The following is a 15,593-nucleotide window of genomic DNA, read 5'->3' on the forward strand; positions in this document are numbered from 1 at the left end:
TTCGTTTAATTAACGATATCTGCCAAACCACGTGACCTATCGCAAATTCTAAAATGACATTTTAGTAGACTGACATGCTGAACAGATCTGTGAATTTTCTCCTCGATTGGATCAAAAATGAGGGAGGAGCTAGGTTTTAAAGGTTCATGCTTAAAAACGTCATAACCCTGAAACCATGTGTCGGATGATGTCGTGCTCGCTGACTTTTTTGTTCGTCATGAGTATGCGATGCCGCTTGCAAAGTCTGGCCTCGATCTGTTCAGCCGTTGCAGAGAAAAAGCGGTTTTCGTGTTTTCACGAAAAACAATATGGCTGCCGAACCACGTGACCTACGACGTCATATTTACGATTAAAATATTCTACAGACCGAGTCCCTCCTATGGTGAAAATTTTATCTCAATCGGTCCTATTATTGCAGAGAAAATGTTTTTTAAAGGAAATTAAAACTTAAAATGGCAATAGCACTCACTGTGAGACATGGACTGGCAGGACAAAATGGTGTGTTTCTTCTTCTTTCAACAATAAAGACTTATAGCTTCGCGACCGTACATCCAATCATCTTGAAATTTTGCACACTTGTTACTCTTCATGACTTCTATTACAGTATGAAGTTTCACGTCCATCAATAAAGCGATTCAAGAGATATCCATTAAAAAAAAAAAATTCGTTTAATTAACGATATCTGCCAAACCACGGGACCTATCGCAAATTCTAAAATAACATTTTAGTAGACTGACATGCTGAACAGATCTGTGAATTTTCTCCTCGATTGGATCAAAAATGAGGGAGGAGCTAGGTTTTAAAGGTTCATGCTTTAAAACGTCATAACTCTGAAACCATGTGTCGGATGATGTCGTGCTCGCTGACTTTTTTGTTCGTCATGGGTATGCGATTCTGCTTGCAAAGTTTGGCCTCGATCTGTTCAGCCGTTGCAGAGAAAAAGGGATTTTCGTGTTTTCACGAAAAACAAGATGGCGGCCGAACCACGTGACCTGCGACGTCATAATTACCATTAAAATATTCTACAGACCGAGTCCCTCTATGGTGAAAATTTTATCTCAATCGGCCCTATTATTGCAGAGAAATTGCTTTTTAAAGGAAAGTAAAACTGAAAATGGCAAAAGCACTGGGAGATGTGGCCTGGGAGGACAAAATGGTGTGTTTCTTCTTCTTTCAACAATAAAGACTTTAGCTTCGCGACCGTACATCCCATCATCCTGAAATTTTGCACACTTGTTCCACCCGATGAGAGCTAAATTGTATTAAAAACTCAAGTCGATCCACGCAGTGGTTCAAGAGTTACAAGCTTTTTAAAATTTAACTTCCATTATTTATTGCGGCCAAACCATGTGACTTAAAAAAACGTCTCAAGTAACGATTAAACATCCCCCCATGGGGAACATTTGTGTAAAGTTTCCACTCGATACCTCCACAAATTATGGAGGTGATTCCATTTCTAGTTTGTGATTTGAAAACGTCATAACTCTGAAACCACGTGTCGGATGACGTCGTGCTCGCTGACTTTTTTGTTTGTCATGGGTATCCGAATACGCATGCGAAGTTTGGGCTCGATCCGTTCAGCCGTTGCGGAGAAAAAGGGTTTTTTGTGTTTTTTCACGGAAAACAAGATGGCGGCCGAACCATGTGACGTATGACTTCGAAAATTTTCGCATTCTGAGTTTTTTTTAACTAAGCATCTGGGGGAAAAATCTCTTTTTCGGGGGAGAAAAACTGTGTTTGACGAATTCTAACCTCTTAACGTTAGCATTTTTGATATACTCAATACACATGTTTTTTGTTCCCATTGCAGAGTTCTTTAGAATGAGCCATTCGTCAAATTTTTCCATTGAGCCGTTTCGGAGATACAGAGGGGCAAAGTTGAAGGTGTTTTACAAGATGGCGCCCATACCACGTGACCTATGACGTCATCATTAGCATTTAAAAATTCTACGAGCCTAGCCGATCATTTGATGAAAATTTCCTGTCAATCCGTCCAGCGGTTGCTGAGAAACCTAATTATGAAGTTTTCGGAGGTGCAAAATAGCGTGGAAGAATTATAAGAAAAACTCTAGCAGTAATAAAATAGGTTACTCTCCATTTCATGGAGAGTAAACCTAACTAGAACTGCCACTTTAAAACTGCTGGCAGTGATGACCGGTTTACTCGCACCCACTTTTGATGCAACCCCACTGTTGATACAACCCCACTTTTGATACAACCCCACTTGTGATACAACCCCACTTTCATTGGACATGCTTTGACACAACCCCCTTGGATACAACCCCGACACACACACACACACACACACACAAACACGCGCACACCCCTCCCCCCACGCGCACACACACATCCCCCCTACACACACACACACACACACACACACACACACACACACACACCCACACACACACAACACACACACACATACACACACACACATCCCCCCAACCCCCACCTACACACACACATCCCTCCACCCCCACAAACATACACATCCCCCCTACACACACACACACACACCCCGCCCCCAACACACACACACACACATATCCACACACACACACACCCCACCCCCAACATACACACACACACACACACACACACACACACACAAACACGCGCACACCCCTCCCCCCACACACACACACATATCCAGACAAGCGCGCATCCCCCTTCCCCCAACCCCAAGACACATCCCACACACACATCCCCCGACACACACCCCCATGCCCCCCCCCCCCCCACACACACATCCCCACACACACATCCCCACACACACACACATCCCCCCACACACACACATTCCCCCTACCCCCCACCCACATACACACACATACACACACACAAACACATGCACACGTCCTCCCACCCCCACCCCCAACACACACACACACACACACACATATATCCCCCCACCCCTAACACACACAAATGCACACATCCCCCCCACCCCCAACACACACACACAAACACACACACATATCCCCCACCCCTAACACACACACAAACACATGCACACATCCCCCCACCCCCCCCAACCCTAACACACATGCACACACACAAACACCCCCACACCCCTCCCCCCACACGAACACCCCTCCACACATACACCCCTCCACACACACACATATCCACCTGCCCCCTCACACCCACACACACATACACACACACGCACATCCACACATCCACACACAAACACACGCACACATCTCCCCACCCCACTCCCAACACACACACACACACCCTCCACACATACACACACACACACACACACACACATATCCATCCCCCCCCTCCTCCACATGCACACCCCAACCCCTCCACACACACACACATATCCCCCCCCCCCCCCAACCCACACACACACACACACACACACATATCCAACCCCCCTCCTCCACACGCACACCCCAACCCCTCCCCCCCCCACATACACACATATCCCCCCCCCCCCAACCCACACACACACACACACACACACACAGACATCCACACACACGCACATCCATACACACACACACAAACACACACACATCCCCCCCACCCCATACATTTTTAAAAATATTTTCGTTTAATTAACGATATCTGCCACCCGTGGAAGAACGTCCTGCCGTTGCATGACGTCATCCGTGGCCCGTGCCTTATGTCAGCGTAGAACGAAGTATCCCGTCGATCGTACTTGGTCAAATTTTTCATGATTGTCACCAAATTTGTTGTGGTATTTTGTTAACTCATCCGAGGCAATACGACAATCGAAATCCGATTTGAAATCGGAGCCAAATTGACGCGGCAAGGTGTGCCTGCACGTGTGGATATTTTACCTGTGGAAGATTCACTTTGGAAATGCTACCCATTTAAAATGTTAGATTTTGGATAACTTCGTCATTTAAAATCGGATTTCCACAAAATAAAGGTCACCATTGCTTGCAGATACCTCTCTTTCTCCTTAAAATTGAAGACAGGATGAACTTCAGAGCGAGAAATAAGCCGAGGCGGCGGAGAGTTTTACAATGTTATTTTCCAATGTAAATGACAATATCGTGTAGTTTTACGAAAATTCATCAGAATTTGCCCAGATTTGTTGCATTCGAATGTTAACACCCTCTAGCGACTGTCAAATCCGAAGACAATTTAATTTCGAGCTACCCTTAGCTCGTGAGGTGGTTATGTCACATGGCCTGGTCAAAAAAAAGTGTTGTGGTTCTTCTTCTTCAGGCAATAACAACTTCTAGTTTCCAGACCGTACATCCAATCATCTTGAGATTTTGCACACTTGTTACTCTTCATGACTTCTGCTACAGTATGAAGTTTCACGTCGATCAATAAAGCGATTCAAGAGATATCCATTAAAAAAAAAATTCCTTTAATTAACGATATCTGCCAAACCACGTGACCTATCGCAAATTCTAAAATGACATTTTAGTAGAGTGACATGCTGAACAGATCTGTGAAGTTTCTCCGCGATTGGATCAAAAATGAGGGAGGAGCTACGTTTTAAAGGTTCATGCTTTAAACCGTCATAACTCTGAAACCATGTGTCGGCTGACGTCGCTCTCGGTGACTTTTTTGTTCGGCATGGGCATGTGATTCTGCTTGCAAAGTTTGGCCTCGATCTGTTCAGCCGTTGCAGAGAAAAAGGGTTTTTCGTGTGTTCACGAAAAACAATATGGCGGCTGAACCACGTGACCTACGACGTCATATTTACCGCTAAAATATTCTACAGACCGAATCCCTCCTATGGTGAAAATTTTATCTCAATCGGCCCTATTATTGCAGAGAAAATGTTTTTTAAAGGAAATTAAAACTTAAAATGGCAATAGCACTCACTGTGAGACGTGGCCTGGCAAGACAAAATGGTGTGTTTCTTCTTCTTTCAACAATAAAGACTTATAGCTTCGCGACCGTACATCCAATCATCTTGAAATTTTGCACACTTGTTACTCTTCATGACTTCTACTACAGTATGAAGTTTCACGTCGATCAATAAAGCGATTCAAGAGATATCCATTTAAAAAAAAAATTTCGTTTAATTAACGATATCTGCCAAACCACGTGACCTATCGCAAATTCTAAAATGACATTTTAGTAGACTGACATGCTGAACAGATCTGTGAATTTTTTCCTCGATTGGATCAAAAATGAGGGAGGAGCTAGGTTTTAAAGGTTCATGCTTAAAAACGTCATAACTCTGAAACCATTTGTCGGATGATGTCGTGCTCGCTGACTTTTTTGTTCGTCATGGGTATGCGATTCTGCTTGCAAAGTTTGGCCTCGATCTGTTCAGCCGTTGCAGAGAAAAAGGGATTTTCGTGTTTTCACGTGTCATCCCCGCGACTCCGTGCTGTCTTCCGCAAGCTTGCCTTCAGTGTATCTGCAGTCAAATTATCTGGCACTCTGTATTTCTTTCTAGCTTGTGCTGGATTATTTTTGTAGAGCTGGGCTGGTTGGTTGCAAAGAATGCATACATCCTTATACAGGATGACACACAAACACATGCACACATCCCCCCAACCCCCAACACACACACACACACACACACACACACACACACACACACACACACACACACACACACACACACACACACACACACACACACACACACACACACCCTAACACACACACAAACACACGCATACATCCCCCCACCCCCAACACACACACACACACACACACACACCCTAACACACACATACACACACACACACACACACACACACATCCCCCCCACCCTTAACACAAACACACGCACACATCCCCCCACCCCCCCCCCCAACCCTAACACACATGCACACACACAAACACCCCCACACCCCTCCCCCCACATGCACACCCCTCCACACGTACACACACACACACCCCCCACCTCGACACATACACACACACACCCCCCTCCCATACGCACACCCCAACCCCCCCCCCCCCCACACACACCCACACATCCACACACACATATTCCCCCTCCCCCCCACACGCACACCCCTCCACACATACACCCCCCCCCTACATACACACACACACCCTCCCCCCCACCACACCCACATAAACACACATACCCCCACCCCCCCACCCCACCCCCCCCCCCACCCACACACACACACACATCCACACATGTCAATCCATGCACTGATTGCAGAGAAAGCCATTTTAAAAAGAAAATTAACCTGAAATTGCAGACAGAATTATTTATTTTATCTGAGAAGCTTAATGATTCTTCTTCTTCTTTCATACCTCTAAAGCGCGGCGTTACGCGCGCTGCTTGTGAGCAAGGAGGAAGCGGACAAGCGGTAACATATAAACGTCTTTATTGTAAGACTACACTGTAACACTGAACTCCTCCGGGCTGGTCGCCCGGTGTATATCATGAGGCCACGCCTACCCCTCGGGCGTGGCCACCGCCCACTTGGTGCGTGGAATGATGTCACCACGCCAGTGGGCTTTTGTGTCCGCCACACGCGCCCCCCCAGAATTCCCGCGCACCTGGAGGGCCAGTTTGCGGGGCAGACGAATGACCCGGCCGAAGCGCCCCCTGGCGATCGGCGGCGTCCGGGGTGCAGGGATACCAGATGGGATGCCCCTGGCTGCCCCTGGGATGGGTGCAGGACCGGGGGGCGCCGTGGCGGCGGGGCTGGGCGGTGCCGGGGGTCCGCCCGCAGGAGGGCGGCCCCGACGTGGGGGTCGGGCCACTGGCGGTGGATGGTCCACATCGAGGTGGGCCGGCTTGAGGCGGTCTACCGAAACGCGGTCAGGAGTACCGCCGATGTCCAGGGTGAAGTGCTTCGCCCCGGTCTCCAGCACGCGGAAAGGCCCGTCGTACGGGGGCCGCAGTGGTGTCCGATGGGCATCGTGGCGGACGAAAACGTACTCCGCCGTGCGAAGCTCCGGGGCGACGTGCGTCGGTGGGTGCCCGTGGCATGCCGTTGGCACCGGGGCGAACCTCTGGGCGGTCTCTTGCAGAGCGGAGCGCTGCTGTGCCGCGGACCATGGTGCCGTGGAGTCGGGGAGGAACTCGCCCGGCACCCGCAGCGGTTGCCCGAAGACCAACTCCGCCGCGGATGCGCGCAGGTCCTCCTTGGGCGCCGTCCGGAGGCCCAGCAGGACCCAGGGGAGCCTGTCGACCCAGCCGCCGTCGCGGAGGGTGGCCCGGAGCGCGGCCTTCAATGAGCGGTGAAATCGCTCACACAGGCCGTTAGCCTGGGGGTGGTAGGCCGTGGTTCGGTGCAGCCGGACCCCGAGCCCCTGCGCAACCGCCCCCCAGAGCTCCGAGGTGAACTGGGGGCCGCGGTCGGATGAGATGTCTGAGGGGGCGCCGAACCGGGCGACCCAGGTGGCGATGAAAGCCTGCGCGACATCGGCCGCCGTTGTCGACGCCAAGGGCACGGCCTCCGGCCACCGGGTGGTGCGGTCCACCATGGTGAGGACGTAGGTGAAACCACGCGAGGGGGGCAGAGGTCCCACCAGGTCCACGTGGACGTGGTCAAACCGGCGTTCCGGCACCGTGAACGGGGCCAACGGGGCCTGGGTGTGCCGGTGCACCTTGGCGCGCTGGCACGCGAGGCACGTCCTGGCCCAGCCGCGGACGGCCTTCCGGAGGCCATGCCAGACGAACTTGTCGGCGATCAGCCTTTGGGAGGCCCTCGCGCCCGGGTGGGACAGGCCGTGGATGGCGTCAAACACCTGGCGCTGCCAGCCCGCGGGCACAATGGGGCGAGGACGCCCGAGGGAGACGTCACACAAGAGGGCCGCGCCCGCGCCGTCGAACGGCACCTCGGTGACGCGGAGGCCCGTGACGGCGGTCCGCAAGGCCTGGACGTCGGGGTCAGCGGCCTGGTCCGCTGCCATCCGGGCATAGTCGATGCCGAGGTGGACTGCGTGGGCGACGGCCCGGGAAAGGCAATCCGCCACCGGGTTGTCCTTCCCCGCGACGTGCTGGATGTCCGTCGTGTACTCGGACACGGCCGAGAGGTGACGCTGCTGCCGGGCCGACCACGGCTCGGTGACCTTGCCCATCGCAAAGATCAGCGGCTTGTGGTCGACGAAGGCAGTGAACGCCCGGCCCTCGAGCAGATGGCGGAAGTGCCTGACCGCCAAGTGAAGTCCGAGCAACTCGCGGTCGAAGGTACTGTAACGGCGTTCGGGCGGGCGAAGCTGCCGGCTAAAGAACGCCAGCGGTTGCCAAGCTCCACGCACCCATTGCTCGTGCACCGCGCCCACCGCGTAGTCCGAGGCATCGGTGGTGAGGGCGATCGGTGCATCGGGTGCCGGGTGCGCGAGCATGGTGGCGTTAGCCAAGGCGAGCTTCGCGCCCGTGAACGCCGTGTCCATCTGCTCGGTCCAGGTAACGTTGCCTTTGCCCGGCTTAACTCGGAGAGCTTCGTGCAGGGGGCGCAGGAGCTGGGCGATACGGGGCAGGAACCGATGGTAAAAGTTCACCATGCCCAGGAACTCCTGCAGCCCTCTGATCGTGCGGGGGCGCGGAAACCCCTTCACCGCCTCCACCTTGGCCGGCAGGGGGACGGCGCCGTGCCTGGTGACACAGTGCCCCAGAAAATCGATTGTGGCGGCGCCGAACCGGCACTTTGCGGGGTTCACAATCAGGCCATGCTGGCCCAGGCGTTCGAAGAGCGTGCGGAGGTGGCGTAGGTGCTCTTCGCGGGACGCGCTGGCGACGAGGATATCGTCCAGGTAGACGTAGACAAAATCCAAGTCGCGCAGGACGCTGTCCATCAGTCGCTGGAACGCCTGAGCCGCATTCTTCAGACCGAAGGGCATGCGCAGGAACTCGAAGAGTCCGAATGGTGTGATGACCGCCGTCTTCGGGACGTCCTCCGGCCTGACGGGGACCTGATGGTAGCCGCGTATGAGGTCCACCTTCGAAAGAAGGACCTGCCCGCCAAACGGGCGGAAAAGTCCTGAATGTGGGGGACGGGGTAGCGGTCGGGAGTCGTGGCGTCATTGAGACGGCGATAGTCCCCGCACGGTCGCCATCCCCCGCCGGGCTTCGGCACGATGTGCAGCGGCGACGCCCAAGCGCTCTCTGAGCGCCGAACGATGCCGAGTCGCTCCAGGGTAGCGAACACCGCTTTTGCCACCGCCAGCTTCGTCGGCTCGAGGCGGCGTGCCCGGGCGTAGACCGGTGGCCCGACGGTGGGGATGTGATGGGCCACCCCGTGCTTGACGGCCCCTGCCGAGAAGGTGGGCCGCGTGAGGGCCGGGAAGCCGGCGAGGAGGCGGGTGAATGCGTCCGCTGCCGGAAGCGTACAGACCAATGTGGCCGGAACCGAATCGTTCGGCAAGCCGCTTGGCAAGCCGCTCGTTGAGCTGGGCAACGCACACGCGAGCGAGCTGAACGTCTCGGCCTGGACAAGCCGTCTGCGCTTGATGTCGACCAGGAGCCCATTAGCGCACAGGAAGTCCGCGCCAAGCAGTGCCATGGGCACATCGGCGGTGACGAACGTCCATCGGAAAACCTGCCCTCCAAACCGCAGAGAGAGGCAGCGTTTTCCGTACGTACGGATGGGCGTCCCGTTCGCGGCAAGCAGCGCGGGGCCCCCACCCGCGGCGTGCTTGTCTGACGTGCCGGCGGGAATGACACTCACCTGCGCTCCCGTGTCGCACAGGTAACGGCGCCCGGAGAAGGTGTCCGTTATGAACAGCAGGCTGCTCGAACGGCCGGCGCTCATCGCCACAATTGAGCGCCGGCCCGGGCATTTCCCGACCCGTTGAAGGAGCACGGCGGATGACACCGCCTAGCTTCGTGGCCGAACTTGGCGTGGAACCAGCACCAGGTGGTGGAGCTGGAGGAGCGCGGCTGGCTCCGCCAGGCCGGTGGAGTCGACGGGTTTCCCCGCGGTGGCGGTTTTCGCCGCGGCGGTGGGCGGGGCGTGGCGGCGTTCACGAGGTGCGTATCAGCATGCTGCTGAACTTCAGCGTGCTGTAGAAGATGATGCTGTGGAACATCAGCGTCGAAGGCCGTGACGGCCACGCCAACGCTCGCCCGCGTGTCCGAAGCGGCGAAGTACTTGTCCGCCTCGGCCGCCAATGCTCGGGGTTCCGTTAGCCCGGTCCCGGCCAACGCGAGACGAACCTGCGCTGGAAGTTGGCGATGGAAAAGCGCCCGGAATAGCGAACCGGGGGCTTCGTCGCCCAACAGTGACAGCATATGGTCCATTCGGACCGACGGGCGCGTCTCACCGAGCTCGGGGAGATCCAGGAGGCGGTCGGCCCGTGCGTCGTCCGTGAGGCTGAACGTGGCTAGGAGTAGCCGCTTGAGTGCCTCGTACTTGTGGCCGTCCGGTGGGTGGCGAAGGACGGACACAACTCGAGCGGCCGTGCCGGGCCCGAGGGAGGCGACGACGTGGCAGTAGCGCGTGTCATCGCCGGTGAGGTGCCGAAGCTGAAATTGGGCTTCGGCCTGGACGAACCAGACTTCGGCCTGAGCCTCCCAAAATTCCGGAAGTTTGACGAAGGCGGCCATGGCGATGGCGTCGCGTGTGGAAGGATCGCTCCGGCAGATCCAACGTCGAGGGTCACCAGTAAAGCGCGGCGTTACGCGCGCTGCTTGTGAGCAAGGAGGAAGCGGACAAGCGGTAACATATAAACGTCTTTATTGTAAGACTACACTGTAACACTGAACTCCTCCGGGCTGGTCGCCCGGTGTATATCATGAGGCCACGCCTACCCCTCGGGCGTGGCCACCGCCCACTTGGTGCGTGGAATGATGTCACCACGCCAGTGGGCTTTTGTGTCTGCCACACCTCAAACTTTATGTGAAATGCGATCGATTGAAAAAAAATCAGAATTTGAGCAAATCTGTTTCAATCCTTTGTTAATATGTCTCCCCTATTGATAAATCTGCAATTTGAATTTCATTTGAGGTTGAAATGACCGTGGGAGATCGTGTGATAATGATCACATCCCGGAAGGGAATCTTCTTCTTCAGTTCCCATTACTTTGAGTGAAATACGATCGAGTTAAAAATAGTCAGAATTTGAGCAAATCTGTTTCATTCGTTTGTTAATATGCCTCATCTATTGACAAATCTGCAATTATAATTTTTTTTGAGGTTGAAATGATCGCGGGAGATCGCGTTATAGTGATGACGTCCTGGAAGGGAATCTTCTTCCTCAGTCGCTCATTACTTTGAGTGAAATACGATCGAGTTAAAAATAGTCAGAATTTGAGCAAATCTGTTTCATTCGTTTGTTAATATGCTTCATCTATTGACAAATCTGCAATTATAAATTTTTTTGAGGTTGAAATGATCGCGGGAGATCGCGTTATAGTGATGACGTCCTGGATGGACATCTTCTTCCTCAGTCGGTCATTACTTTGAGTGAAATACGATCGAGTTAAAAATAGTCAGAATTTGAGCAAATCTGTTTCATTCGTTTGTTAATATGCTTCATCTATTGACAAATCTGCAATTATAATTTTTTTTTAGGTTGAAATGACCGCGGGAGATCGCGTTATAGTGATGACATCTTGGATGGACATCTTCTTCTTCAGTCGCTCATTACTTTGAGTGAAATACGATCGAGTTAAAAATAGTCAGAATTTGAGCAAATCTGTTTCATTCGTTTGTTTATATGCCTCATCTATTGACAAATCTGCAATTATAAATTTTTTTGAGACGTTGAAATGACCGCGGGAGATCGCGTTATAGTGATAACTAGAGTCCCTGTATATAGAGAGTTGTGTCAACTCAAATTTGGACGCCATTTTGTGTCTAAGTGTGTCGGATTAGATATACATGTACATTCGCGATACGGGGTTGCAATCATTTTCTCCTCCAATCTCAGCAGCCGTTCTTCAATAGAATCACTAGTATCTTGGCCCTCTTGTGTATCAGTGTCCATAGGTTCACTCTCAGCTACAAAAGAGCACATATACAATTAATGGCCAACTGGAAAATTGGTATGTACAATTGCTCAGTATTCTGTAGATAAATGTTGTAATCGGGAAAGATAATTTTATACTTAACGTTAAATATAACACAATTTTTTTACAATTTAATTTTGCAAAATATTTAGAATAATGTAAAAAGAAAATGGCAACAGGAAGATAGTCATCATAATCTGAACGTACAATTATAGTTCAAAGAGCTATACAAATATAGACAAGCACATGCCTGTCATTTTGTAATCGTTTAAAATATGTCATTGATTGAACATGTCCTGCCATGATTTTGTAATGAATAAAACAATTCTTACATTGAGATTCATTTGAGGAGTCAATACGTTCATGAGTGGAGTAGGTGTGGTCGGACAAGTTTGGTAGATGTAGTCTCTCAGTTCTGGACGGTCCACGCTTCTTGGGGGAGTTGCGCAGCTTCACGGGTTTCCGGTAGCTAAATATTGTTGGAACTGCAGAGCACTTCAACCTCTTTTTGTCATCAGCTCGCCCCCTCTCAAACTGATTCACATCGAAATGTTCCTGCAATCATACAATGAGTGTCCTTGATGTATTTATTTATTGAAATTTTTATTCTAACACAACACAGTTTAATTTTAATGAGCTGTCATGTACTAGTACTTCCACAACAGAAAATCACATGGACAATCTTCCGGAAGATGGCCAGACAAATCGCTAGCTCTATCGACCACATGTATATTGATATCAAACAGGGATAACAGCTTTTGAAAGTTGAGCCAGTTTTAAATGTGGGTACACAAATACACCTGTTTTACTGCATTAATCACCTCGAAACATTGTATGTTTTGGGAACGATAGCTGTCACCAGGTTAAATATATAGGGATTGTCCAATGTGCAAAATCTTCCATCACTACAATTTGGCCATAAATCCCGGGGTGGGAAATATTTGAGCAAATATGCCACAAGACGCATGAGCACTGTACAAAGCAAACAATAACTATTCAAATTTTGGACGTATGGATGGCTGCACAACCCGCAAAAAAATTGAGCAGGTCCCCCCCCTAAAATTGCTTTTATGATTGCCGATTAGGCTAAAGATTTTAAACCAAAAAAATAACTTGCCTCAGAATAAGTTTTGAATGGACGGACAGACAACTGAAAACAAAACGGACCATGGGTTTCCCACCCCTATAAAATCAAAATTAATTCCCTCTGAAAAAGTACAGTGACATTGCCCGCAGACTACCCAACCGCAGACCAGGCAATGTCACTGTACCGGGACATTTCATCAATCAATGACAATATGCGGTCTGCTAGGACTACCCGAAAAAAATTGAGCAGGGTTCTTCCCACGGAAATGCATTTTTGGTCAGCTCCTTGAAGATTATAAACAAACACAAATCACTTCCCTTTAAAAGGGTTTTCAACGGACAGACAACCAAAAAAAAACCGAGCAGATAGAATTGCTTTTGAACATCGATCATCAAGCGGCGTGGGCCTACCTGGCAGAGTCTCGAGGAGTCGATCGCTTTCCAGCTCTTTCGTCTGACTTTCGCTTCCCAAATTTGTCTTCTGACTTTATCACTTGGAAATCTATACATCTTTTATTTCCCAGATTGGTTTGAACAACCAAAAGCAGAACAACCAGTCATTTTGTTTGGCAATAAACAACATTCCCGTACCAAGCTGACATTCACGCACGGTGAAGTTAGACACAAAATGGCGCCACGAAATCACGTGACCAGAAATCTCGGGTCAGCGCATGGCGCAACTCTCTTTATACAGGGACTCTAGTGATAACGTCCTGGATGGACATCTTCTTCTTCAGTCCCTCATTACTTTGAGTGAAATGCGATCGAGTTAAAAATAGTCAGAATTTGAGCAAATCTGTTTCATTCGTTTGTTAATATGCCTCATCTATTGACAAATCTGCAATTATAATTTTTTTTGAGGTTCAAATGACCGCGGGAGATCGCGTTATCGTGAGCACGTTCTGGAAAGACAATTGGTGTGTTTCTTCTTCTTTCAACAATAAAGACTTATAGCTTCGAGACCGTACATCCAAATCATCTTGAAATTTTGCACACTTGTTCCGCTTGATGAGAGCTACATTCCTTTAAAAATTCAAGTCGATCCATTCAGTGGTTCAAGAGTTACAAGCTTTTTAAAATTTAACTTCCATTATTTATTGCGGCCAAACCATGTAACTTATCAAAACGTCTCAAGTAACATTGAAACATACCCCCATGAGGAACATTTGTGTAAAGTTTCCACTCGATATCTCCACAAATTATGGAGGTGATTCCATTTCTAGTTTGAGCTTTAAAACGTCATAACTCTGAAACCACGTGTCGGATGACGTCGTGCTCGCTGACTTTTTTGTTCGTCATGGATATGCGAATATGCTTGCCAAGTTTGGGCTCGATCCGTTCAGCCGTTGCGGAGAAAAAGGGTTTTTTGTGTTTTTTCACGGAAAACAAGATGGCGGCCGAACCATGTGACGTATGACTTCGAAAATTTTTGCATTCTGAGTTTTGTTTAACTAAGCATCTGGGAAAAAAATCCCATATTCGGGGGAGAAAATTTTTTGTTTGACGAATTCTTACCTCTTAACGTTAGCATTTTTAATATACTCGATACACATGTCTTTTGTTCCCATTGAAGAGTTCTTTAGAATGAGCCATTCCTCAAATTTTTCCATTGAGCCGTTGCGGAGATACAGAGGGGAAAAGTTGAATTTGTTTTACAAGATGGCGCCCACACCACATGACCTATGACGTCATAATTAGCATGAAAACATTATAGGAGCCGAGTCGATCATTTGATGAAAACTTCCTGTCAATCCGACCAGCGGTTGCTGAGAACATTAATTATGAAGTTTTTGGAGGTGCAAAATAGGGCGGAAGAATAATAATAAGAAAAACTCTAGCAGTAATAATAGGTTTCTCTCCATTTCATGGAGAATAAACCTAATAATAATAATAACAAGCATTCTGATTATTGCGCTGCAATACATGTCCCCTACCAGCAGTGTGAATTATATAATTACCAACTCACGGTCTGAGGTAACTCGGATAAAAATTATCCGATTTGCACCAAATGAAGTTCATGAATGGTTGCACAGACCCCTACTTCTCACTAAAAGTGGAAACAGAATGTAAATTGGAGTTAAAACAAGGAATATTAACAGCTTTGACTTACCGCACTCCAAATTAAAGTCCAGAAAACTGTTGGGGGAAATTACCAAAGTTCAAAGTGCCATAACTTTGTCAAAAATGATCGAAACGTCATGACGTTCGAACTTGATCTGTAACTTATCATGAGGAAACCATGTGCCAAGTTTGAAATCATTAGCATTAAGCATTTAGAAAAAAAAGTCTGCAAAGCTGTTCTTTGCATGACGGACTGATAGACTGACAGACTGACGGATGGACAGACAGAGGGACGGTGTGCAAACCCAAAGTCCCCTCCGGTATATACCGGTAGGGGACTAATAGTAATGAAGAAACGTGGCGAAAACGTTCGCTATTAAAATGAATGTTGATGTAACTCCATGGCTTATATAGGATTATTAGGAGGGGCGGAGACCTTAGGGAGGCAGAGACTATTTAAATTGTCCAATAGAAAAAGGGTAAAAAAAATTGACCCTTCTAGAAAGGTCAAATATTTCGTGGTCCCACCTTTTTTTCTTTTTTTTTTAAAGTTCGAGCTCGGGGTT

At 49.5% G+C, this 15,593-nt stretch overlaps 1 long non-coding RNA gene across 1 annotated transcript; it reads right to left on the bottom strand.

The window, feature by feature from the left end:
• Nucleotides 1-11,616: 11,616 nt before the first annotated feature.
• Nucleotides 11,617-13,473, bottom strand: LOC144889832 (uncharacterized). Its single transcript, XR_013622095.1, has 3 exons — nucleotides 13,378-13,473; nucleotides 12,213-12,435; nucleotides 11,617-11,872 (listed from the first exon to the last, which is right to left on the bottom strand). It is a non-coding gene; the product is annotated as an uncharacterized LOC144889832 (long non-coding RNA).
• Between the last annotated feature and the right edge of the window lie 2,120 nt (nucleotides 13,474-15,593).

The sequence above is a fragment of the Myxine glutinosa genome, chromosome 1, assembly GCF_964187855.1.
Source record: "Myxine glutinosa chromosome 1, kmMyxGlut1.1, whole genome shotgun sequence".
NCBI classification, from domain to species: domain Eukaryota; kingdom Metazoa; phylum Chordata; class Myxini; order Myxiniformes; family Myxinidae; genus Myxine; species Myxine glutinosa.